Source organism: Canis lupus, chromosome 14 (assembly GCF_003254725.2).
Source record: "Canis lupus dingo isolate Sandy chromosome 14, ASM325472v2, whole genome shotgun sequence".
Classification (NCBI taxonomy): Eukaryota; Metazoa; Chordata; class Mammalia; order Carnivora; family Canidae; genus Canis; species Canis lupus.
In genome coordinates this window covers 39193480-39220108 of record NC_064256.1, presented here as the reverse complement: position 1 = coordinate 39220108, position 26629 = coordinate 39193480, and the positions used below count along the sequence as shown (strand labels likewise).

General features: G+C 40.9%; 2 long non-coding RNA genes across 2 annotated transcripts in view; one reads left to right on the top strand and one right to left on the bottom strand.

Moving 5' to 3' along the window:
• Positions 1–280: 280 nt before the first annotated feature.
• Positions 281–9223, bottom strand: LOC112670878 (uncharacterized). Its single transcript, XR_003143266.2, has 3 exons — positions 9062–9223; positions 8031–8250; positions 281–2154 (listed from the first exon to the last, which is right to left on the bottom strand). It is a non-coding gene; the product is annotated as an uncharacterized LOC112670878 (long non-coding RNA).
• Positions 9224–9367: 144 nt separating this feature from the next.
• The window catches only part of LOC125752482 (uncharacterized), an 85186-nt gene continuing 67924 nt past the window's right edge, over positions 9368–26629 (top strand). Inside the window, exon 1 of the long non-coding RNA XR_007402054.1 lies at positions 9368–9489. This is a non-coding gene — a long non-coding RNA (uncharacterized LOC125752482). The remainder of the gene's footprint in view (positions 9490–26629) is intronic.

Sequence of the window (26629 nt, the reverse complement as noted above, 5' to 3'; positions counted from 1 at the left end):
CCACTCCATCCCATCTCTCCCTTCTCTGCAGGCCTGTGGAGCTTATCTCGTGGCACACACATGAGTCCTGTTGATTGGAAGCCAGCCATCCATTTTCTTGCCTCTTTCAAGGACCTTCTGAGAAAGAACATTGGTCCTGCAATTGTCAACTTTCGCTGAGCCTTTATCTCCATTCTTGTTTTTCCAGGTGCAGCCTGGCCTTGGAAAAATCCCTACTTAGCTCAAGGGTGGAAGACAGAGTTTCATTCATTCATTCCACAAATATTTATAGAGCACAAATGAAATGCTTGGTATAGAAGCAAGCAAATATCATTCCTTCCCCACAGGAGTTCACGGCTTACAGAGTTGATGCTGGAATATACATTAATTTATAATGCAGCACTGTGGGCAAGAGGGTATTGTAGCCTGGCTTATCAGGATGAACACAGCTTTGGATACAGCCTTGGTGGGGTTTGAATACTGGCTTTGTGACTAACAGGCAGGTTGGTTGACCTCTTAGAGACTCTGTTTCCTCATCTATAAAATGGAGTGATAACCCACACTTCCCAGAGTTAATATTTTCTATTTCTTTAATTTCTATTGGTCTCGGGCTTCAGCTCTGCTGGTTAGCCCGGGGTGGGTGGGTGAAGTGGAAGAGCAGGTTGCTTAAACTTGACAATGATGGTATCTTTGTTTCTTCCTGCGCTTGGGTCTCAGTGTGAAAGAGCTGTTGCTGGGACAGATGCTCAGTTTGTCAGGGTCTCTACCCTCATCCTCATTTCAAAATGATGTCTAGGTCTAGTGCAGTGTTTCTAATTCTGCAGTGATTTTTTTCTCCCAAAAATGTGTGACAAGATCTGCAGATACTTTTGCATATCATGAGAGCAGTGGGGAAACTACTGGCATCTAGTGGGTAGAAGTCACCGAAACTGCTACTTATCCTAAAATGAACACAACAGAGTCCTTCAATAAAAAAAAAAAAATTATTAGACTTGGGGGCAGCTAGATGGCTCAGTCAGTTAAGCGTCAGACTCTTGATTTCAGCTCAGGTCATAATCTCAGGGTCATGAGATCCAGCTCCATGCTCAGTGTGGAGTCTGCATAAGATTCTCGCTCTCCCTTTCCCTCCTCTACCCCTTCCCCCCTGCTCATGCATGCTCTCTTTCTCTCTCTCTCCCTCAATAAATAAAATCTTGAAAAAAAATTATGAGGCCTAGATGGCAATGTCACTGAGTTTCAACTTTGGCCTAGTGGAAAGAGTACAATAAGTCATGACTTGCTGATTCTGTGGCTTCAGAGACAATGCAGCTTTTCTCAGCCTTGACCCCAACCCCAACCCCAACTTTAACTTGAGCCCTAAACCTAATGCCAAACTCAACTCTGACGCTAATGCTGACACTACACTCAAATATAACCCTAATCGTACCCCAAACCTAGCCCCAATCCCAACACTAACCCGAACCATAAACTTAACGCCAACCTCAACCCCAACAGCAGCCCTAATTCTAACTCCAACCCAGTTCTAACCCTAGCTCCAACCCCAGTCCAACCCTAACCCTAAACCTAAGGTCAACACTAACTCCAACCCTAACTGGCTGGGCCTGCTGCTCTTTGAGCTCTCCATCTTGGCTCTCACTGGCTCTGCAGACCTGTTTTAATTTCAACTTTGACCTTGAATTGACCTCTCTCATAGAGTTGACTTGTCCCTTAGCAACTCATCTCAGTGGCAAGTGTATACCCTCTACTCCCCAACCCCACACAGGAACCAAAGGAGGTGCAGAAGCACTGACTCAGGACCCTTGTCTGTCTAGCTAGGCTTCCATTTTTGCTCTGCGGTGCCTACGCTGTACTGGCACCATGTTACCAGTGATGGGAGTCGCTTCCTGGAGTCCCCTGAGAATAGTGGAGTAATAAAGTTTTCTAGCCCAGCTTCCCCCCACTCTTTCTAAAGCCAGCTCCACCCCATGCCAGGATTTCTGTCCAAAGTGGGAGGAGGGGCAGGACCAGTGGGTCTGACTATTTGTTCCCTAGACTTCTGTTCCATCGACTTTCTTTCCGAGCCAGAAGCCTTTCTTTTACTTCCCCATCTTGTGTGGCACATCAGCCTCCTTGGGTCGTATTCTTGTTTTTCCTGGATGGCATTTCTTTTCCCACTTTCCCGGAGCTATGGAATGTCTGCAGGGAATGCGATGTGAGAATTGAATTAAAAAAAAATCACACCATTAATAATTTCAAAACATTATTCTTGTTATGTAGCATAGAGGGCATAGATTCTTCTAGACATTCTAGGATAGGCCTAGAACATGTACCCTCCACCTTCCATGAGTGTTAGCTTTCCCCTGGCTATGGGAACAGAGTTAAGGGAGTGACAGAATAGCAGCTTCCCAACACATGCCTGGTAACGATCATTCCTGGATTTCTCCTGGAAACTTATTTTAACTTCCCTGAGTTAGGAAGGTGCCCTCTAATGAAGTCACCTGCCTCATTCCTAGACTTCGGGAAGGAGTAGGGCAGGTCAACACCTGCGCACTGTTTGCCTGGTTTATCTTGTTTTCTATGGGAGAAGTTGCAGCTTTTCACTCTTAATAAAGAGTTTTAACTGCAGTCACCTCATGGCAGGGGTTGAAACTTTGACCCTGGGCTTTATTTAACAACCGTGCTTTACGCTGCACATGCCAACTTATCTTTGGGAAACGTGTTCCAAGAAATCAATTGTACTAATCTTACTGTGGACTCCTGAAATCTTCAAATAAGAAAAGATACATAAATACATATGTCATATAATAACAATAACATATCTTAACACACTTATATTCCATTGTAATTTCTGATTTCTGTAATTATGATTTGTCAAATTTATTTTTCATTATATAAGTGGCAAAATGCAGTTAAATGTTATCAAGCATAAAGGAAAAATAATGTTTTCCTTCAATAAATCATTTAAAGAAAAACTTTAGGACTTTGCATTCTTTTAATGGTTTTTATAATTTAAAACCGCTTATATTGCTTTATCTTTATGAGGGTGATTTTAAAAAGCATAACTGTTCATTTTTATCAATTATAATTTTATGAACATCAGAAATACAAACTTGCAAACTTGTGTTCATGTTTATATGTCAACATCCGTAAGGGCCAGCAGATGTTCTGTGATCAATAATGCACAATTTATATACATTATCCTGAAGTGTCCTTGGCTGGAAATGTTGGTTGGCAATATCCAAATCATGGCGGAATATGAATAATGATAATCAACAAGAAGGGTACCATCAATCTGGCCATTGTGGCAAGTTTTATTTCAGCAGGGGAAGTAAAGTAGCTATTGATTTGAATTAAGTTTGGTAAGCCCAACCATGATTTTAAATAGACTAGTGGCTCCAGTTGGGAGTTTAATGGGGCTGAGATTAACCTTGGTGTTTCTAGGGATATACAATTGCTAACGATCTTGCATTATTTTGCAGTTTGATCCTTAAGTAGATTTAGACCCAATAAAATGTTCAAACTATATTTGCATTTGCAATTAGTAAACAAAATATGCCAGACTGTTTTTTTGATGCCTCGTAATCTCAACCAAGAATAGGGACTAACGTAATGTGTTAAATATCTTGAATTGGGGTTGCTGTTTCATCTTATGGCAATGGTTCCCAGCCCTGACTGGGAATTAGAATCACCTGGAGAACTTAAAAAAAGAATAAGGGACGCCTGGGTGGCTCAGTGGTTGAGGATCTGCCTTTGGCTCAGGGCGTGATCCCAGAGTCCTGGGATCAAGTCCTGCATCAGGCTCCCCAAAAGGAGCTGCTTTTCCTTCTGCCTGTGTCTCTGCCTATATCTCTCTGTCTCTCATGAATAAATACATAAAATCTTAAAAAAAAAAAAAAACAGCATCAAAACCCCACCAGACCAATTGAATCATCTCTCTGGGGATGGGACCTTGGCATCAAATATTAAAAATATATATATACAAGGTATTTTTTTAGAGAGGGGGAGAGGGTCAGGAGGAGAGGGTGAGAGAGTCTTAAGCAGACTCTATGTCAAGTGTGGAGCCAGACACAGGGCTCAATCCCATGACCCTGAGATCATGACCTGAGCCAAAATCAAGTGTCGGATGCTTAACCCGCTGAGCCACGCATGTGGCCCCAACCAGATCCACCAAATCTGACTTCTGCATTGTGATAGGGTACCCAGGGGGATTCTGGGCACATCTAAAGCAGGTCAGTGGGTCCCTTTGAGCCTTACTTTTCATGTCTTTGCAAGAAAGATCCTAATATCTCCTCCTCTTCCCCCTAAGGTATTTGGATCAAATGCATGATATGTGAGCATTTTTCATAAAGTATACTTTTATTGTGGTAAAATATGCCTAACATAAAATTGATCATTTTAACCAGTTCTAAGTGTACGGTACAATGGCATTAAGAACATCCATGTTGTTATACAACCATCACTACCATCCATCTCTAGAGCCTTTCGTCCTCCCAAACTGGAACTCTAGTGCTCTTTACATGATAACTCCCTACTCTCTCCTCCTCTCAGCCACTGGCAACCACCACCCTATTTTCAGTCTTTATGAGTTTGACTACTTTAGGTACCTCACAGTAGTAGAATCATACTATATTTGTCCTTTTGTGACTGGCTTATTCAGCATGATGTCCTCAGTGTTCCTCTAGGTAATAGCATGGGTAAGAATTTCATTCTTTTTAGGGCTGAATACTATTCCATTGTATGGCTCTGCCACATTTTGCTTATTCATTCATCTGCTGGTGGACGTTTGAGTTCTATCTTTGGCTATTGTGAATAATGTTGCTATGAACATGGGTGTACAAATATCTTTTTGAGCCCCTGCTTTTGATTTTTGGGGGGATAGCTGGATCACCTGGTAATTCTGTTTATAATTTTTTTGGGGGACTGCTATACTGTTTTCCAAAGCAGCTGCACCATTTTACATTCCCACCAGCACTACCCAAGGATTCCAATTTCTCCACATTTTCTCCACAGCTACATGCATGGTTTATTTTTTTTCTTTTTCTTTTTAATAGAATAGCCATCCTAATGAGTGTGAAGTGGTATCTCATTATAGGTTTGACTTGCATTGCTCAATTGCTAGTGGTGTGGAGTATCTTTTCAGTGCTTTTTGGCTATAGAGTATTTCATATCATGTATACTGTTGCAATTTTGAGATTATTATACTGAATTTGTAACATACTGACTACTTTGTTCAAGAAATGTTACAGATTTTCCATCATCTATTTTTAGGAGTAAATTAGCCAAATTTTCTTCTGGAGACTGAGTGAGTTGTAAATGCTGTCTGAGAGTTGAATCATGCAGCCCAAAATACCTTAATGTTTGGCTTAATTTCTTCATCCATAAAGTGGAGGAAATAATCCTACCTTGTAGCATTGTTTTGAGGGTTCAGTGAGATAATATGTGTAAAATGCTTCGTGAGTAAGCAAGAGGCATTATTTGTTCTTCTTGTACACAGTGGGCAGATTGATAAACCTTTGTCTAGCGAAGAGATGGGGACCCTCAGGCATGCAGAATGTGCAAGATGATGAGCAGCAGAGGAAGGAGAAGGGAGGATACGTTGAGGCCACCAAGCCAGTGATGAGCTGTGTGCAGCATGCTTGGTGGATTTGTTCACAAGAGTGGGAAGCAGAGAGAGGTAAGACTGGGAGGGCAGGTTGAGACCAGGTGGCAGGGGAATGGAGGGGAATCCACCAAGAAGTGGCTTTTGAAGGTAATGGGGAACCACGAAGGTTCTGTGTTGGGAGGGACACGATCAAAGCTGTCCTGTGTTTATTGTTCCTCCCAGGTAGGCATGACCCTCAAACCATAATAGCAGCACCCCATAGCTGAGGCTTTGATCTGGACTATTACCGCTGTTTACCTTTTGGGGAGTACCCTGGATATTTACAAAGTGCCGTGTAGTCAGTTTCATTAGTTAAGAGATAAGATTAATTAGATTTTTGAGGCAAGCAGGGGACTGGACTTGGCTTTCAAAAAACAGGCATTGAAGGAAGCAGTGCTGGAGCTCAGGGGCTGGTTCTCTCCGCAAATCTGAGGTGTGACCTCCTCCCTAATATTTTTAGCATGCAGGACACTGTACCAAGAGTTTTCCCAAAGGGATAAACCTGCCTTCAAGAAGATTATAATCTTATCCACAAGGGATGGGAGTGCTGCATTCATACAGAATGGAGCATTTTCAAATATATACTGTGTGGTACTTGTGGAAAGTGCTGGGTTGTGAAGGAGGGAGGTGGTATGAGAGACACTGTGTTCTTTCCACCACATTTTAGTAGAATCAGCAAAGAATGGCAGTTTATAACAAATTGTCCAACTTTCTTCAGTTTTTAATGAAAATAGTACAAATATTACTGGTAAATTTCTGCGACTTTAAGTACAACATATCAACCTTAGATGGGAGAGCAAAAAATATGTAAAGTATTGGTGTTTCCATGAAGCAGACTAATCATTTAAAGAGAAAGGCTTTGTCCTAAGGAATGGCTTTTAGTGGCCCTTGGTAAATAAAACCTTCATTTGATTTCTAAATATACGTTTGAATTTATAAATTGTACTTTTCTTACCAAGAAACCTTGTTCAGCTTATATTTTATATAATATGATTCTGTAACTAAGGTGTTAGAAATGGTTATCTTAGCCAAATAAATGATTTTAATTCAGGTGCCAATGGGATAACGAAAAAATTTTGCTAACTTTCCTTCACTGCTGTGCAGAACTCTGGTCTTCAGTTTTATAGGATATCCCACAGGTATCCACATGCCAAAGGATGGCCAGTGGAGTGATTCATTCAAGGATCATTTCTACAAAAGGCACATTTTGAGTATGAAACTTACACTCCAGTAGAGATCACTCAGGCTTCAGTTAGATAAACAGAAACCATTGTGGGTATTTCAAATAGGAAAGGATTTAACAGAAGGAATTTGATGTTCGTAAAAAGAAATACAAAAATCTTGAGGTTGCAAATGAAGTCAGAGGAGGCACCTGTTAGCTTTCAGGTTCGCCACTGTTGTCTCATTACAAGAAATTGCTGCTACCCCCAGATCAGGAAAATTATAGGCAACTGCTGCCCATGGTCACAGCTGGTCATAGCCATCCTGCAGCACCCAGGCTGGTAACTAGAAAGGGAGAACTTAGAAGTTGCTGGGAAATGTCACTTTTGCTAAAGCCTGAACTTCCAAATCTTGCACAAGGTTTTATATATATATATATATATATATATATATATATATATATATATATATATATCAGAATTGATTTCTTATCAAGAACTGTGAATGCAATGGAGTCTAGGACATGTAATCACTGGCCTTCTAGTCCTGGAATATATGGGTAAACATTGAAAGGGGTGAGTGTGAATGCTGGTGGCCAGAAAATAAGTGCTAAAAGAGGTATGGAGTGTCATTCCCATTTTTTAAATGAGGAAACTGAGGCATGGAAGCCAGTATGTTGCCCAAAGACTCAAAACTCTTATCTGGTTTCAAAACTAGAGGTTTTTAGCAATTATATGGTAAGTATCTATCACAAGGCATATAGCTCCAAAACCTAATTTGCTTGCTTGGCTTTAACCCTCATCAGCTCACATTCTTTTAAGCTATATAATTCAAAACAGACCGTTACAAAAGGATTATTTTGGCAACTTATTTAGTGGTATTTCCAAATTTGCTAACCTTTTCAACTCCTTCCAGAAAATGTGATCTGGGTAGCTCTTGCAATTATGGTAAGCTCCTTAGATACCAACTCTCGGTTTGGTGATATTTTAGGGAATGGGGTGAAGAATTATTTGTGCTACAACTCCTAAGTCCATGCTTAACGTCAAATTATAGCATAGACAGTATCTATGAAATCTCTAAAACACGTCCAATTTTCCTTATTCTTTGAGTTCCTTATTGACCTTGGCTTAGGATGAAGTTATAAGCAAAGGAATAAAATTGGCATTTAGTGACTATGACCCCTGGCCCCAAGCCAAGGCCTAAGTAGAAAGAATGTATATTCAGTATAATTCTTACATTCATCCACTAACAAAAATTAATTACTATGTACCTTGCTGGATTCATTTATTCATTCCTCATGTATTCTTTGTGTTATGTACTGGTTATTCTCCATTTGCTCACCCTCCCCTTCCTCTCCACGTTCACACAAGTCCATTCTCCTTCCATTCTCTGCTCTGCTCTGTTCGCAGGAAGCTGACTCCTGCGTTACCATGGTGCCCCACTTGCTGGGTTTCATTTGGGTTTGGTTCATGGGAAGAACCAGCAGTCAACTGAAAGACAAGAGAAGCGAGACATGGCAGTGTTTCCTCTCTGCTCCCTTCCTTTGTGCACCTCATTTCTGACCACAGACATGTGCTTCAGGGGGCCCAATGCCCTACAGTTTCCACTGTCACTGTGTTCCAGTGACATTATTATCTCCCCTTGTCCCTTCAGCCCTAGCATGACAATAGCTTCCCACTCTTGCTGGTCCCCGGGTGCCTCACCATCCCTCGTTTATTCCAGTAATCCTCCCCTCACTTCTGTAAAGAGTCCCTTCATTGCCTTGTCTTTAAACCATCTAGATTATAAAAAAAAAATAAATAAATAAACCATCTAGATTATCAACTGCTGATTTTCCTATAAGGCCACCAGAATCACCTGTTGATCTAACAAAGCTGAGTCTATTATTTACTATGGTGAGGAAAAGCATCACCTTAGTGAGGTGTTAGGTGTTAGTAGTATCTCAGGATAATATTCATAGAGTTCTAAGGTGGGTCTTTAAATTCTGGAATCCATTAAAATTGGGCACAATGTGTGATAAAATGGCTTAGGGTCAGTGGATACATCAGACAGGAGAGTTGCAAAATGGGACTCAATGAATAAATGGTTATTTGAGAGGTAAGCAGATTTGCCCAGTCAAGTGGCCTACTGTCCTGAGAGGTGAGCTGTTTGTCCAGATGAACAACCTATTGTCCTGAGAAAACAATTGGCCCAGCACTCTATTGTTCAGATACATGAGTATTGGAAGATCTTATTGGTTTAAGACCTTATCTTTCTGGGTTATAATTCCCCCAAATGAAAATAAAGTCCTATGATACAGACCTAATGATTAAGCCATGGGGCTTCAGGCATCTGACTGACAATATAGTGCCCACTTGTGGTCATCCTTCAGCCCAAGCTGGAGGACAGACCATTGTCTTCCGGGGGCACTGTCAATCCAGATCTCCACACCACTTGAGTTCTGATTGTGCACCAGGTTTCTGAGGGTGGTTATTTTAACCTATCCAGATGCCAGGTTTTCTCATTCTTATTGCTAGGTGATCATTTGTTAGCTCATTTGATGAGACAGTGGCTGCACAGCAGCAGTAAAGTTTCTGGAGGTCATACATGTAAACATGGCAACACAGACAAACACTAAAAAGAGGATTATATTCAGAGTTTGTAGTATACTTCTGTGCCAGGAGCCAAGAGTGCCCAAATTAAACCAGGAGAACAGACTTGTCTCTTGTCCGAAGAACCCTCAGAACCAGGTATGAGGGTATTAGCCAAATCACCTCATTGTATGTTTTTGTTTTATTTTGTTTTGTTTGCTTTCTAGATCCTAGAGAGTTCTGTGGGGATGTAAGGACAACATTCTGCTACTAATATATATAGCCCCTATATGATATCTACAGTAGCTCTACTTGGCAGATGATGGGAGACAAGCTGGTTGGAGTGAAGTGTTTTGCTGGCTTAAGTCAGAAATAGAAGGGGCTTCTCATTGTTATATGTTTACCTTGAACTCACCTTGGTCAAATCATTTATCACAATGTCCTCTGATTTTCCTGTTTTTAAGATGAGAGAGGTCAGATTTTTTTGTGTGTTTGTGTGTGTCTTTTCCAAACTGGGCTGTGATCCATTAATGGGTGGTAAAATCAATAAGGTGGGTCACAACCAATTTTTTAAAAAATTAAATAGAACATAAATATCATATGACCTCACCTAGTAAGGGTGAATATTCTCTTGTGAAAGTATTTATGGTAGGCTAGGAGAATCAAGTTTACAAAACACGGGATTAGATAATCTCTAAGGGCTATTCATTTGTTTGATTCTCCAATTCCCATAATGAATGTGTTTCACATGCTTGCTGCATAGTATAAGCTTCTACATGCTTCTGAACAATGCTCTGCATGTAAGTAGAAAAGATAAATAGTCCTGTGATTTGAAAGGTCCAGGTTATGAGGAATTGAGATGCCTCAGCAGACTGACCCCTCCAGTTGTTCACCAGAGAACTCCTATTTTTAAATATTTGGTGTGATTAAAAACAACCAATATGAACATAAACAATTTTATTTTTAAAAGTTTCCAAATTTTGGGGATCCTTGGGTGGCGCAGCAGTTTGGCGCCTGCTTTTGGCCCAGGGCGCGATCCTGGAGACCCGGGATCGAATCCCACATCGGGCTCCCGGTGCATGGAGCCTGCTTCTCCCTCTGCCTGTGTCTCTGCCTCTCTCTCTCTCTCTCTCTCTGTGACTATCATAAATAAATTTTAAAAAAATTAAAAAAAGTTTCCAAATTTTAAGCATGTTTACTTCCTTTTGAATTCTCTTCTGATCACTGTTCATGTGTGTTTAAAAAGAACATGTATTTATGTTCAGGGTCACAACACTTTTCCTTCCTTCCTTCCTTCCTTCCTTCCTTCCTTCCTTCCTTCCTTCCTTCCTTCCTTCCTTCTTCCTCCCTCCCTTCCTTCCTTCCTTCCTTCCTTCCTTCCTTCCTTCCTTCCTTCCTTCCTCCTTCCTTCCTTCCTTCCTTCCTTCCTTTCTTTCTTTCTTTCTTTCTTTCTTTCTTTCTTTCTTTCTTTCTTTCTTTCTTTCTTCTTTCTTGATTTTATTGATTTATTTGAGAGAGAGAGAGAGAGAGCATGATTGGGGGTAAGGGCACAGAGGCTCAGATAGTGAATTTCCCTGTTTATGTACCATAGGTAGCAAAACTTGGATCTTCTGACTACTCAATCCTAGCTGCTTCAGAAGTTTCAGGAGATGAAGATCCCGCAGACACCAGAAATGCAGAAGACACAGGAGAATATGAAAGATATGCAATCCAGAAAGTTCAGGGGGAAGTCAGGGAGTAGGCCATTTTTCAAGGTCAAAGTGGGAGAGGAGGTTGAGATCTCTCAAGCCAGGAAGTAAGGCTAGTAGAGGTAAGGTAACCACCAGTGCTTAGGGAATGAGTTCGGGGACTAGAAGCCACCCCTATATTGACAGGAGCTGGGGTCAAGGCATGAACACCCCCAAATCTGCAGGGAAGCTGAGAGGTCAAGGAAGGAAAGGTGAATCCTTCTGCTATATGGTTCTGACTCAGAGACAAAAGCAAAGAAATTTCCAGCTGGGGAGCAGGGAGCACATTTCTTCTATCATATAAAGTTGCCAGATAAAATACAAGATACCCATCCATTAAGTTTGACTTTCAGATAGATCACAAATAATTTTTAGTATAAGTATGTCTTGTGCAATATTGTAAAATATTATGTACTACATATATACAGGCAAATAACAAACAATTATTTGTGGCTTATCTGAAATTCAAATTTAAATGGTCATCTGGTGTTTTTATTTCCTAAATCTTGCAACTCTTCTATCACAGCCAGAATAGTTAGAAATATGATTAGCCTCCAGGGTGATCGAGGTTCAAAATCAGGTGTTTTGGAGCCATGTAGCTCCTTCTTGCATCCTGACACCATACACATTTGCACACAAGAAGCATACAAACCATTGCTGGAGCTTCACCTTCCCATATGAATAAATAGGTCGTAGTTTTATAAAGGACTCAGTTATTAACACGACCTTGAGGCTGAGTGTTCAGACTTCTTAATGCAGCCCTGTAAGTTTCCAGGAGCGTGAAAGTTCATTAACTGGTTACAGAGCCTGTGCATGGGGAAAAATTGTTCCCAGTGTGGAAAGGCCAGGGGATGATCAAAGCCTTGCAGGACAAACACTTCCTGCCTCCAGCAAGCAGCAGCTGCTGTACCCGTTCGGGACAGAAAACTGGCTTGCCTTTTGTTGGCACATAGTTCCATCGATGTAAAAACATGCGTTTTAAAAAGGAGAGATAGTAGTTTGCTCCAAGGTATTTCTATGCTCTGTTGAGTTAGTTCTAATTATTTTAAGGAAAATATGCAGAAATTTGAAGTTGGAAAGTAAGCACAAGAGTTGCTACTCCTATTGGAGATGCTGAACCAGAATGCTTCTTGCAGCATTGTTTGTGGAGGTAAAAAAACAAAAACAAACAACAAAACAAAACAAAACAAAAAAAACAAGGGGAAAATGGAATGTCCATCTAAAGGGGCCTGGATGAGCACATCATTATGAATTTACATGTGGAGTATTTGGTAACTCTGGCTGTTATCAAACATAATTAGCTAGAACCATGAGCACATAAATGGGAGGATTACTGTGTTATACAAGTGAGGAAAACAGGGGATCCCTGGGTGGCTCAGCAGTTTGGTGCCTGCCTTTGGCCCAGGGCACGAACCTGGAGTCCCGGGATCGAGTCCCACATCGGGATCCTGGCATGAAACCTGCTTCTCCCTCTGCCTGTGTCTCTGCCTCTCTCTCTCTCTATCATAAATCAATCAATCTTTTAAAAAAAGTGAGGAAAACAGAAAGGATAATGTGTACAATAGAATAAGAAGGGTGTAAACAAGAACTAAAATTCCAGCAGCCCTCAGTAAGTGTAGGTGTGTATTTGTATGTATTTTTCTGAGCAGAGTGTGGGAAGATCCACATTGGATGGTCAGTATCAATTACCTGAGGTGAAAGGGAGTTGGCAAGAAGATTTTTTGCTTTCTGTTTGCACCTCTTTGGATTCTCTGACTTAATGCAACAAGTGTGTATTACTTATGAAATTAAGAAAAAAAATTAATGTCAAATGAAATGTAAACAATTATATGACATGTAGATTTAAAAAGCTTCACCAAAGGGCTTCTTTACATAGTAGACTCCCTACCAAATTCCTTCCTCCTCAATTCAATGAACACACTTAAAATATATTTCAATTCACAAAATTTTCGCTGACAATTTTTCTAAGAATGTACTTTGCACTGTGGTATGCTTAGGTCATTTATCCAGGGGAGCTAACCGGAAGAAGGGTTTTGGCTTGCTGGGGAAAATGCTAGATATTACGAGAAAATTGAGATGAGTTAATGGTAACAACCAGCTTTATCAGGAATTCAAAAGCTTGGGAAGCTTCAGAACAGACACTCTGCATATTTTTCTTGAAATGAAAAACCAGTATAGGTTTGCATATATTTGTAAGTCTTAGTTTTAAAGATGTGTCCATTCTCTGCTTATGTATCATTCATCCAGCATCTGAAGGCCTGATTTTTCAGGTCTCCTTTCTCAATACTGAGCAAGTACTAATCTGGCATTTTCTAGAGTAACCTGTCACCAAGCCTGTGCTCTAGAGCGTTCCGTGTATTTATTAGACCCAAGAACAGAAAAGTATTAGGTGCTTTTTAAATATCTTTGAATAATTTATATATTTATATTAGAAAGGTATATATGTTTCCTTTGTGTTTCCTACAGCCACCATAGTCTTTTTAAAATGGAGTACATAAATAAAAATAAATATGAAATGTGTAATGATGCTGTTCATGGGGAGAGGGCAGATGTCTGATATGGTTGATAGGTGGAGGGTCAATCACCTTTGAATTTCCCTCAATTTCCAGCTGAAGTATTGAATTGGTTTCCATCTAACAGGTGATTGGTGGGAGGAAAAGGCTTTTTGCTTTGAACTCATTGTAGACCAGTAAATTTGCCAGGCATCTACCTCGTCCATAAAATTGCAAGGAAGGGATGTTGATACCAAAAGCAAAAATTATTGTGAAGAAGATGGGATGAGATGTATGAATTGTTCTGAGGTCCTGGGAACTGGCTGGATCAGGCCAAGGAATACTGTTGTTAATTTGCTGCCTGGTTGGCCCCCAAACCAAACCAAACCAAACCAAACCAAACCAAAACAAAACAAAACAAAACACTGACAGGTATATCTTTAACAATATTCTATTTTGCATTAAGTAAAGATATTTTTCAGTTATGTGAGATTTGTTAAGACACATCAAGTCTCTGGGCTGCCCCTAGATTAAATGCTTATGGCTCTAGGAATGAACCCAATGCATGGCAGCCTTTTAAACAGGGCAAAGCAGAGCATCTTGTGTTTTGCTTTCCTTCAACATGCTAAGGGACTTGACCCAACCTGTTCCATATGCCAGAATGTCTCTTGTCCTTTTAGCCTAAGGGCATTTCTGCAGCCTCCTGGAGGTCCTGCAACTGGACCACTCCTGATCCATGTGAATTCTAGACATTTTGAAGCCATAGGGGGAAAATTATTCTTTGGACTGGAACTTTTGGAGGAAATTGAAATGTATGCAAGTTTTAAAATGCACTTTCCACATCTGAAACCATTTTATGGACACAAGAGGATAATACTGGAATGTACATAATTTGGTTTCCTCATAAAGTTTGGTATTTTTGAGACTAAGAACTGAACATGGTTTTTTTTTTGTGTGAGAAATGTGAGCTTTTCTTTTTAATCACGAAGTCCAAGAAAACATTTTATTTATTAATTATTCCATTTTTGCAAAAGAAAAAAAATCACCTCAGGACTCCTATCCTCTGTGAGAAGAGGAAGAGTTCCAGCAAGGACAGCCCTCCTTTAGGAGAAGGTGTGCCTGGGGTTGCTGTATCAAAAGGGAACAAGCCACTTTCCTTTGGCTGTATCTGCTCCAGAGCTCTATTTAGTGTTTCCTATTCTGTTCTATACCCTTTAGGGTCGAGGTGTTTGGGGGTAAAGCCATTATACACACCACCTCACCTCAAATAGCACACATGCGCACACACAAAGTCCAGAAGAAAGAGCAAAACAGCTCTGTTATGTTACCTTACATCAAGTACAACACATAAGGATCTATGAGGCAGAGATTTGAGAGGGTCTGCTTTGTTCTGTTCAGTGCACATGAGCTCCTCAGGGCGCTGGTGTAGAGCTGCCAGGTACAATAAAGGACCCTGAGTTACATTTGGACTTCAGATAAACAATGAAAGCTGGCAATATTTGGGACATTGGGACACAGTATTGCGTGCATTCATTGTTTATCTGAAATTGAAATGTACGTGGGTGCTTTGTATTTATATTTGCAAAATCTGGCAACCCTCCTGTGGGGTCTTCATTCTAGCCTTTTGAGGGCACTCTATATTTCTTCACTCACTCATTCACTCAACAAACTCTTCTGGAACATTTACTCTGTGCCAGGCTCTGTTCTAGGTCCCGTAGAGACAGCCCCAGACAAGCTAGGTACTGTTCTTGCACTCTTCTAGAACTTTCAGTCTTGGAAAAACAAACAAAAAAAATAGGTATTCAAAAAAAAAAAAAAGAAGAAGAAGAAGAAAGAAAGAATCAACAAGATAACTTCAGATAGTGATGATGGCACAAATATTGAAGAAGAGTGAGGCTGGTGGTCAGAGAAGGACTCCTGGGAGCACTGACTGAGCTGGGGCTTGAAGGATGAGGAAGGGAGAGCCATGGCAGGCACTGAAGGGAGAGTGTTCCAGGCAGGAGGGATGAGTAAGTGGGAAGGCTTTGAGGCAAGAATGGGGCTGGGCGTGCAAAGAACAGAAAAAAGGCCGATGTGACTGGATGGGTGAGCAAAGGAGCAGGTGGTAATGTATAAGGTCAGAGAGCAATTCGGGGCCATTGCTGGAGCTGGGGAAAGCCAGTGGGGGATTTAATAATCTGATTTATGGTTTTATTTTTTATTTATTTTATCTATCTATCTATCTATCTATCTATCTATCTATCTATCTATCTAACATCTATCTATCTATTTATAGATGGAGGGGTTAGGAGAGGGCAGAGGGAGAGAGAGAATCTCAAGCAGGCTCCATACACAGCTTAGAGCCTGACGTGGAGCTCAGTCTCCCAATCTTGAGATCATGACCTGAGCCAAAATCAAGAGTTGGATGCTTAACGACTGAGCTACCCAGGTGCCCCGGATTTATGGTTTTAGAAGATCACTCTGGCTCCTCCAGGGAGACTGTATTTTAAGGAGGAAAGAATGGAGGCTCCGAGGCCATTTAGGAAGCTGCACCCGTCTAGATGATGGTGGTGCACAGGCTAAGCGGGGAGGGGGGCTGATGGATTTGGAACATGTTGGAGAGCCTTGCTGGAGGAATTGCTGGAGAGCCGTGTCGTGGGTGAGGCACAGAGAGGATCCAGATGATTTCCCCCAGCTTCTTAAAGAGAAAACCTTTTCTCTGTTTCCTCCTCTCCCCTTTTTTCTTTCCATTCTCCCTTATACACTGGCCATGTCCCTGCCTGGCCCAACTCTCCAGCTCCTGCTCTTCTGCTGGTGTGCAGCCAGGTTTTCAGTAAGTTCTAGACCTGCCTCTTGTTGCTGCTTGGGGCTGGGGTGGGGAGAGGGGGCTTCGGATCCTAAGGGCAGGGAAGGAGAGGGAGGAAGGAATCCTCTATCACAGTCCCCCTTCTTGGCTCAGCTTTTCGATGTTATTCTAAATGTACTGGGCCTTCCTTTCCTTCCACTGATCTAACTTCAATCTATCATCGCAGGATCCAGGAGTGGGCAAAAGGTGAGAACTTGTCCCATTTTGTAATTCTCCGAAGAACAGCTACACTTGAAGTAAAAATTTCAGACAGGAGTGAGAAAAGGGTCAGCGGCTGGCCCTTGTCCCTTGAATTTTCTGCCGGTGGCAGTTCTGTTTGGGTTTATGATTTTCCAACCAAGAGGTTTCTTTGTCATTCTCAAGGTTAGGAAGAATGGTAAACAGAAAAATAGTAACTAAATCTGCTCAAGGAAATAATATATGTTGGAAGGAAGGAAGCAAGGGGAGAGGGAAGAAGAGCAGGAGAGGGAGGGAGGAAGAGAGGGAGTAACAGCAAGCTGCCCCGAGAGTGACATATGAATGAGGATTTGCTGCTTTTTTTCTTAATCTAATGGTCACCAAGCACCCCCCGCCCCAGCACAGACATAAAGCAGAAGTCATCTGAGAGCCAGGACTGATTCATATCTGGGAGAGAGGGAGGCAATGACTTAGCAGGAAAACAAAACAGAGCAGAAACAAGAACAAAAACAAAATCGCCCTAACTTGGGTTTGATCTTGACCCTGTAGCAGCTGGTGCCGGGAGCCCCTGGGGGGCAGGGCCCCTGTGTCTCCCGTCCTCGCAGCCCGGCGGCTCCTAGCGGGTGGGCCAGGCCAGCATCAGTGCGTGTGGAAGGGAGGAGGAAGGTGCCAAGAGCACCTCTCTGGGCCCCATTACCTCATGTTTAAGGGAAAGGGTTGGACTGAATGAGCTCAAAGGTCCCTTTCAGCTTCAACACTACTGCGTTCCCACACCTCCTCTGTTTGCTCTCTCCTGCTTCATGCTCACAAATTTCTCTGCAGCCAACGCTGTTTTAAAAACTTTCTTTCTTTTCCTTGCCTCTCTTCCCTGCTTCAGGCATTGAGCAGAGTTCCCAGCTGTTTGCTGTTGGCTGCTTATTATACTTAGGCCTTGGGGAGGACAGATAGAGATGGCTTGGCGGGTCAGAGTCACATACATGGACAGCTTTGTGTTAGTATAGGGTCAAGGACCAGAGAAAAGATCTGTGAAATTTAGATTTTTCTTTTTTTCATACTGGTTCTCAAAATGCAGCCGACTGGGATGATCACATCGAGCCCCCTTCTCCTGGAAGCCACAGAAAGCTACTTCCAGAGAGGAGAACTACCAAGTTCTGCAGGGTTTGGAGGCTGGCAGCTGGCCAGAGAAATGGCTCCCAGAGCTCAGAGTAACTGCATCGGAGTTACAGAAACAAATCAATCCTCTATTGCCTGACGTGAGCCTACTGTTTATTCACATGTTGGGGAAAAAAGAAAAGAAAAAAGAATGTAGAGTATTATTCAGGAAAAAAAAATCTTATCCCTCCAAGACCATTGCAGCCACTTAGGATTTTGTTTCCCCCCACAGGATTTATTTTTTTCATCATCTTTTCACAAAAGACGATGGTATATTGAAATGGATCACACAAGAATTATCCAAATAGTTATTGGATTTTCTCCTTATTTTTCAGAGGAAAACTTGAATATAAATGAAGAAGAGGGATAACACACACAGAGATCAACCTCTGACACTGTTGTCACTAGATGGAATGGTTTTCTCTGCAGGCGATAGGAAACCCATTTAAATTTGACTTTAACAACATATTTACTTATTTAACATACAAAAACCACGATTTTATCATAAAAATTCTGTGTATTCAGAGGCTCCATTGTGTGACCAAGGACACAGTTTTCCCTCCTTCCAGAGAGCACATTGTGATGTCAGCAATCATAGCAGAAAAAGGAAAGTTTCTCCCTGTTTTATGTAGGTTCCATCTGCAGAGAGAGGGAAAACCTTTTATTTTTTTTTAATTTTTTAAAGATTTTATTTATTTATTCATGAGAGACACACACGGGGGTGTTGGCGGGGAGAGAGAGACAGAGACATAGACAGAGACAGACAGGCAGAGGGAGAAGCAGGCTCCATGCAGGGAGCCTGATGTGGGACTTGATCTCCTGGATCACACCCTGGGCTGAAGGCAGGTGCTAAACCACTGAGCCACCCAGGCATCCCAAGGGGAAACCTTTTAGAAGCCTTGCCATCAATCCCTCACCCTATTTTCATTGGTCATAATGTCATTACATGCACATACCATCCTATATCCTTCACTTGGTAAGGGAATGAGACCATCGTGATTGGCTTAAACTTGCGCTATCAGTTAGAAATATAATGTGAGCCACATATGGAATTTTAAATTTTCTAGCAGTCACATTAAAAACAACAAGAAGAAATAGATGATATTGATTTTAATATATATTTATTTATCGCTAATATATCTAAAATATTTTTCAACATATATCCAATAAATGATTAATGTTATATTTTACATTTTAAAAAATACCAAAGCTTTGAAATCTAGTGTATATTTACATTCACAGAACATCCCACTTTGGATTAGCCACGTTCCGAGTGCCCCCAAGAACTCTCCACTCTGGCCATGCGGAGCTGTACTTGGAATGTCTTTGCTTTTATGCCTTCTTCATACTTTTTTTTTTTTTTTTGTATTATTCCTTGTCTTTAGATTACCTTTTTTCTTCTTCTTCCTTTCCCTCTTCCTCTTCTAGGGAGGCTTTTTTACCCCTCTTTCCAGGTAGGATTAAGCACCATAAGGCTAGGTGCACCTCTCCTCTGGCACATGTCAAATTGAAGTGTATTTACTCTACCCTCTCATTAGATGGTAGGTTTCTTGAGGGTAGGGGCTGTGCTTTGATCTCTGTAACCCCATGGCCTAGCACACAACGCCCACTTGTCACAGCACCTGACAAAGTAGAAGCTCCATGTCTCTTGAATGGATGGATGGATGGATGGATGGATGGATGGATGTAAGATTTCTATTCTCCTTTCTAGTCTTTCCCCATCCATGATTGGAAAGCAGCCCTCCCCAGCTTCCTGCCTATGAAAACTGTTATTTTCCTAGGGCTGTCATATCGAAGTACCCCAAATTGAGTGGCTTAAACCACGAGAATGTTTTGTTTTTCAGTTCTGCAAAATAGAAGCCAAAAATCAAGGTGTTGGTAGGGTCGGTTCCTTCTGAGGATTGTGAAGGATAATGAGTTCCATGCCATAATCCTAGCTTCTGGTACTCAGGCACTCCTTGCCTTGTAGATGGCAGCCTTCTCTCTGTGGCTTCCTTCTGTTGATATCTGTGTTTCCCCTTCTTATAAGGACACCAGTCAAATTGGACTGGAGCCTGCTGCAGTGACCTTATCTTAACTTGATTATCTGCAAAGACCCTGTTTTCAAATAAGGTCACATTCGCAGGTGCTGGGGGTTAGGACTTCAACATCTTTTGTGGGGGGCACAATTTAACCTATAACAAGACTCACAGTTGAAGTCAGGTGTATTTATTTTCTCCTGCTGTGTGACAAATTACCACAAATTTAGCAACTTAAAACAACACACACTTATTATCTCATAGTTTCCATAGGTCAGGAGTCCAGGCACAGCTCAGCTGGGTCCCCTGCTCATTCTCACAAGGCTCCAATAAAGGTGTTGGCCAGGGTGTGTTCTCATTTGAAGGTTGAGGAAAGTCTGCTTCAAGCTCATTCTGGTTGTTGGCACAATTCCTGTCCTTGTCCTACAGGACTGAGGGCCCTGGCCTCCTACAGGCTGCCAGCTGGACACTGCCAGCACCTCCCTGCCATGTGGTCTTTTCTCTAGGCAGTCCACAGTGTGGACATTTGCTACTTCATGGCCTGTAGGGGAGAGTCTCTCTCTGTGGCTCCTGATGAAGTTGCTCCCTTCTTATGCTCTCTTTCTCTCTCTCCTTCTTTATCCAATTATGGAAGCAGCGTATTCTACTGACATAGTCTATTGGTCATAAGCAAGTCACAGGATTCTACAGGAAGGTGATCCCTGGGCCACAGTAGTTGTGTTTCTTTTTTGGTCTTCCAACTTGCCCATAGCAGCTTTGTTCTGTTTCAGTCTCAGATTCAATAAAATCTGCTAAGGAAGAGAGAGGGGGTCATGTCATGCTCAAGAGATTCCAGTGGCCTCAAGAGAACATAATTTAGAAAATTAAACTCAAATCGATTTTCATTTAATTTTAAATTAAATTACAGCTTTAAATTAAATTAATATTAATTAAATTAATATTAAATCAATAACATCAAATTAATATTGATTATTTAATATTAATTATTGATTATTGAATCATATGAAATATTTACACACATCTAAATGACATTTATTAAAAAGCAATATTTAAAACTGAAAAAGCTAGACAGACATCATCATCCTCATTATAATAGTAATAGCTGATATCAAAGGCTAACTTTGTGTCAAGCATAATTCTAATACAGTGTACTGTATGGTATCTCATTTCATCCCCCCCACTGACCTCTGTGATGGGGTCTATTACTATTCCCATTTTACAAATGATGATACTGAGATACGGGGGGCCAATGGAATGTCTCAAAGTCACACTAGAGGTAGACATAAGAGACATGAGTTTCAAATTCCTGACCTCAAAGACTGCTTGATGGCAAAACCCTTATACTTAACTGTTAAGCTTGACTGGGTGCCTTTGGAATGGTGCTTCTCAAAGGATTAATGTGGGTGGACATTGATAGTATTTTTCTCTGTGATTCCCTTTTCCCCAATCTTTCCTTATGACTGATCTATTTATCATGAATGATTAATCCGTTCGAATTACAGAAAAGGTATAAACAACTTATAAGGCAAAAGGGATTAGTTTGTAATTAGATATTTCTTAGCTGGCATTGGAGACATTTGAATGGTTCTCTACAGTGAGACATCTTTTTAAAAAAAATTTTATTTATTTATTTTTGGAAGAGAGCTTGTGCACATGTGTGCCTGCGTGACTGGGGGGAGGGGCAGAGGAAGAGAATTTTCAAGTGGGATTCCCTGCAAAACCCAAAGCCCCGATCCTCAGTCCCCAACCCCCTGTCCTGAGCCTCCAGCCCCACTCTGGGCTTAATTTCACAACCCTGAGATTATGACCTGGGCTGAAATCAAGAGTTGGCTACTCAGCTGACTGAGCCACCCAGGTACCCCTACCATGAGACATCTTTAATATTACGTTTCCAGCCTCAATTCTTGCTCACTTGCCTCTGTCCATTCAAATTTGGCAATATTTAAGAGTGCTGTCAGCCATACCACTCAGTAGTCTAAGTATCTATGAGCATATGTGAACACTTTATTTTATTTTAGAAAAATGAAGGCAAGAATCAAGAATCTGAAGTCACAGTTTCCATAAGACTGTGACACTGGACTTTTTTGAGAGCGCTTTATATTTGTGAAGTATATGTAGTGATCATACAGGGGAGTAAAGTCATTGATACCCAGAAGATAAATGATGTGAAGAGCGGTTGAAGCACTGGATGATGGCTGACTTTTCCCAGGCCCTGGGCATAAGATCTCTGGAAATCTGTAATTTGACTCAGATCCTAAATTAATTTAATTTAAGATCCTAGTTCTTAGTGTGAAATTTCACTATAGAAGGAATCAACCATTAAAATTTCATGTGAAATTCCAGTCTTTTACAATCACTTACATATCATTTCTCTGGGAGACATTTTCTGACTGATAAAATTGGAGAAATACGTTTGTTAATTTCTCACATACTGTGGTAACAATGACATAATTCAGGATCTACTTAAGGGGGGATGGTTGAAAAGTTTGCAAGAAATAAGCAATTTCCTATCAAAAGGAAGAAAATGAAAAAATTTTAAAAAAGATTTTATTTATTTATTCATGAGAGACAGAGAGAGAGAGAGAGAGAGAGAGGCAGAGACACAGGCAGAGGGAGAAGCAGGCTCCATGCAGGAGCCCGATGTGGGACTCGATCCCGGGTCTCCAGGACCACTCCCCGGACTGAATGCAGGCGCTAAACCACTGAGCCACCCAGGGATCCCCAGAAAATTAAATTATAATGGTGTTTGCACAACATCCAAGCAGTCCTGTTTCTTCATGCTGAGAGACACAGGTGTCATCAGCAGGCATTTGACAATGCCTACAAGTTAATCTCATTGTCACCTTCCTCTCCCAATCAAGATGGCATCACCTTTCCTTTCTCCTCTGCCCACTCATCATTCAGAAGAGAAAATAAGTGGTTTCCAGCTTGTGGTCCCCATTTTCTCCAATATTCTAAATTCATGTGGTCCTGAGCCTACCCATCTGAGACCCGTTTGTCTCTTCCCTCACTTCTACCCCACATTCTCGTTTCCATTTATGTGTTTAAAAAAGTTGATCACAAACTTAACTGAGTCTTTGTAAATTTGGGAGATGAGACACAAGACAAATGTAGAGGAGTTAATCAAAACACAAGGTTGCTTTTGTTTTTTCTTTTTCTGAAGGCTAGCTTCCAAAAACTTTGACTACTAGAGGCCAAGATAAATGCTAATGATTCAAAAGAAGGAAGAAACAGTTGACACATTCATTAAATTAGATTGTATTTGTAGCTCTAATGTGAAAAACACTTGTGAGCTTGAGTGAGATCCTTGACTTAAACAATTTTTTCTCTCCAAATGAAAATATCTCTTTCTTTTTACTGATTTTTGAAAGTCATATAGTACACTCCTTCTCAATCCTCCCTGAGTGTCAGAATCACTCTGATAAGTGGTAAACCTAATAGTAGATTATTAGTCCTAGAGTTTCTTATTTAATAGGTCAGTGATGAGACCCAAGGTCCTGGATTTCTAATAACACTGGATGATAGAGTTCCAAGTACTCCGGAAGAACACAAAAGAGAAGGTTATGGATCACTTAGAATGCTATCAATAAAGAGAAATCCTGTTAACTGTTTAGTGTACGTTCTTTTAGTCTTTGATACACTCATGAGGCAGACACTGCAGGGAGCTGATCTCTATCCTGGATTACATCTACAGCAGCAACAGTCCCCTTCTGAGAAACCAAATTGCACAGGTCCCCTTACAGCTAGTCCTGTCACAGTAGTAATGTGACACAGTTTGGGCCAATGAAATGTTAAGCAGAAGTGTATGTGGGGATGGCCTTTTGGAAATACTATCATCTTCCTGGCTAGGGGAAAAAAAAAAAAAAAAAAAAGATTAAACTGGCTTTTGCTTTTCTACTTTGCCCTTCCCTCTTCATCCTGCCTGGAGCTTAGAAGAGAATCCTAAACAGATGGCAGTCATTTTGTGACCATACATGAAGGATGGTGGTCTGGGAGGCTAGAAGGTAGTTGGTTTTTTGAGCAACAACACCAGCTCTGTACTGCCTTTTTTAGGTGAAAAAAAAAAAAAAACAACTTTCCACGTCAATTCATAGATACTTTCTACATTTGTTTTAATGTCTACATAGAATTCCATTGTTTGGATATACTGTAACTGAATTTTGTAAACCAATCCTTCATTAATGGACATTCAAGTTCTAATTTTTTTTTTTTTTTGTACCCATGAAAAAGAACACAATACCTGAGGTTTGTTCTGGGAAGGGGGAGACTTGGCCATCATCTGCCTTATTGCTCACAAACACTGAAGTGTGTTCGCTTCCTGTCCCAGGATGATCAGTGATAGGAACAGGAATACAGGCCTGTAGTATATGTCTGGCTTTTCTGGCTTGAATAAGGAAATTCCAATAACTAATTATAGAGTTCCTCAAATCGGGGTCATTTCAAGAAATACTGTGTGTTTATCCCTTTTCATAGTCTGGCATAAAAAGGTCAGAAGGATAGGCCTTCTGGAAAAGTCTAGTCTTATCTCTCATAGGTGCAAGTACTTGGACAAAAAGACACACATTTATCCCTAACACTTATTTTCAGAGATGATTTAGTCAAAACATATAGAGATTAAAATTTAAAAATTCTCTAGTGACATGATCTGACTCAAAATGAACCCAATTTCGCTTTTTAAACATACTGCTCAACCCAACTGCATTCAGAGTTAAGAAGGACCTCACAGGGTATTCTAAAGCAATGGGTGGGTATTGCTTTACATTTGCGTTAATAAAGAGATCATTTTGAAAAATTTTGCCCAAACAATGGAAGCTGACTACAAAGGCAAATTTATCCCTTCTTTCTTTCAAATAAAAAAATTTGCCAGTGATTAAAAATGAAATAACACTTTTTCAGTTTCTAGTATTTGAAGCTCCACCGGGCACCCCAATAAATGTATAATCAGTTTCCCTTTTTGCTTTGACTTCTATGAACTCAAACCAAACCTGAATCCCACTACTGAATAATCATATAAGACCTTATGACACAAGATTCCAGAGACTAGTGAGCCCTTAACTACAAGCAAAGAAAAATATCGAGACTTTCAAATGGGCAAAAGCAATTACCAGACATCTTTTCAAAGGAATGTTAGAGGCTCTGGGATTATGTGATGTTCTAGGAATGTGCATCCTTGTTTATTTTTGGACTTATTTTACAACTCCTTAAAGCACAGAAAAGTGATAGTAATGCAAATAATTCTTGTCTGTAAAGATAAAAATAGTGGTGCCTGAGTGGCTCAGCTGGTTGAACATCTGCCTTCTGCTTGGGTCATGGTCCCAGGGACCTGGGATCCACCCTGCATCAGGCTTCCTGCTCAGTGGGGAGCCTGCTTCTCCCTCTCCCTCTGCCTGCCCTTCCCCCTGCTTGTGCTCTCTGTCTCTCTGTCAAATAAATAAATAAAACTTAAAAAAAAATACAAATAGTTTGTCTGCAGAATGTAGTTGATTATTGCTCTACGGGTAGACCATGTTTTGCAAATTCATCTCAACATTTCTTCACTGTATTTATAATTTGTACCATATTTATAATCTATGTTTATAATCTGTTCAGTCTTTTCTGTAGGTCAGCTACCTCTCCTCTCTCTGCTAACCATCCTCCAGCCATCTACTGTTGTCTTTCCTGGAGCCTCTTTCTGTTTGTGAGCTAATAACTTGTACGATTACTTTATTAACTTGCTGAGATTTTAAGAAGGTGAATAGATGACTATGTGTATGATGTCTTCTGGAAATTCCTCTATGCTTTTTTCATTTTTATTTTCTGTGAAGGACTGGATTGTAGCCTTTCAAAACTCATGTGTTGAAATCCTAACCCCCAGTCCCTCAGAATGTGGTCTGCCTTGGAAATAGGGTCATTGCAGATGAAATTAGTTAGGATGAAATCATATTGGAGTAAGGCGGACTCCACATCCAAAACAACCGGTGTCCTTATGAAAAAGAGGAAATTCGGATGCTGCCTTGCAGGAAGAATGCCATGTGAAGACTGTAGTTATGTTGTTAAAAGCCAGGAGACCCCCAGAAAAAAGGAGAAGGCCTGAACAGATCCTTCCCTAGCTTCTCCAGAAGGAACCAATCTTGCCAAGACCTGATCTTATGCTTCTGGCCTCCAGAACTGCGAGTTAGTACGTTTCTGTTGTCGAAGCTCGTGTCTTGTGCTTTGTCATGACAGCCCCAGGAAACTGAAATGCTTTCAAACTCTTTTTTTTTTAAGATTTTATTTATTTATTTATTCATGAAAGACACACACACACACAGAGAGGCAGAGACACAAGCAGGCTCCATGCAGGGAGCCCAACGTGGGACTTGATCCCAGGTCTCCAGGATCACACCCTGGGCCAAAGGCAGGCACTAAACCACTGAGCCACTCAGGCTGCCCCAAACTCTTCTTTTGATGTGTGTATTCTTGTAGGTCACCTCAAATCTTTTATGGAAGAAGGTGGAAATAAATAAATAAATAAATAAATAAATAAATAAATAAATAAATAAATTTGGCTTTGGTTACATCCAGCAGCAGTGTCCTAAATGTGGGCTGGGTTGGAGGGTGTGTAAGGGGCCTGTGTTACCTGTTTTGTAGCTCAGCGTGTGTCCGGTACATTTTAATTATTGGGAGTATTGTTAGTATAACTAAATGCATTTGGTGTTCTTCAGTTCCCTTCAAAATTTCACTTGGAGAATTTTTATAACTTCTCTGGTGGGACTATTTCACCTAAATTTGAGTCTCTGTGTTAAGCAGGTGCTAGGCTATATTCTCACCTAGGGGTCAGGGGGTTTGAACCAAACAAACACAAATAGAGTGTGGTTCTCTCTCTCAAAATGCTGATAATCAGCACTGTCTTCTCCTTGGCTTTGTTAG